The sequence below is a fragment of the Mesocricetus auratus genome, unplaced genomic scaffold, assembly GCF_017639785.1.
Source record: "Mesocricetus auratus isolate SY011 unplaced genomic scaffold, BCM_Maur_2.0 Super-Scaffold_100014, whole genome shotgun sequence".
Lineage (NCBI taxonomy): Eukaryota > Metazoa > Chordata > Mammalia > Rodentia > Cricetidae > Mesocricetus > Mesocricetus auratus.
In genome coordinates, this window is record NW_024429197.1 from 48,304,551 (window position 1) to 48,305,561 (window position 1,011).

Genomic DNA, 1,011 nt, shown 5'->3' on the forward strand with positions numbered 1-1,011 from the left:
ACCTACCACAAGACCCAGCAACTCCACTCTTAGGCATATATCCAAAAGATGCCCATTCATACAACAAAGATGTCTGTTCCACTATGTTCATAGCAGCTTTATTTGTAATTGCCAGAACGTGGAAGCAACCTAGATGTCCCTCACCTGAAGAGTGGATAGAGAAAATGTGGTACATCTACACAATGGAGTACTATTCAGCAGAAAAAAATAATGGAATCATGAGATTCGCAGGCAAATGGATGACACTAGAAGAAACCATCGTGAGTGAGGTAACCCAGTCACAAAAAGAGAAACATGGCATGTACTCTCTCATATATGGATTTTAGACATAGATCTCGGGAGTGCCAGCCTACAATCCTATGGCCAGAGAGTCTGGGAAACAGAAACTTTATTTAGTGGCTGATCAAAGAAGAGGCAGACTCCCTTGGTTAAGTACTGAGCTGAACTCAAGAAAGCCAGTAACAGAGAGGGAGGACTGATGATCAAAGGGATTAAGACTGGGCTGGTTTAACCCCCAGAAACAGCTGACCACACAAAGGTTAACTCTTGAATCCCAGGCATTAGCCTGGGAAGCCAGCATGGGACTGATCAAGACCCCCTGAATCTGGGTGTCAGTGAAGAGGCCTAGGGAATCTATTGAGCATTGGGCAGCAGATCAGTACCCATCCCAAATATACACACGGACTTTGGACTCCCATAGAAAAATGTGAGGTGCACTCTCACCCTGAACTCTTGGGGAAGGGTCTAGGCCCTGCCCTATTTGAAATGACACACTATGCACACCCCCATGGAGGGCCTCACCCTCCCTGGAGAAATGAGGGGATAACGTGGGGGGGGGAGGGCACGAGAGGAAGGGAGGGAATGGGAGAGGGACCTGGAACTGACTTGTGAAGCAACCTTGTTTCTTATCTAAATTTAAACTGGAAAATAAAATAAAAAAAAAGAGTCAGAGAAACAGAGAATGTGCTATGAGATTCTGTCTGCTAGTAACATCAGAATCTACATCTGCAG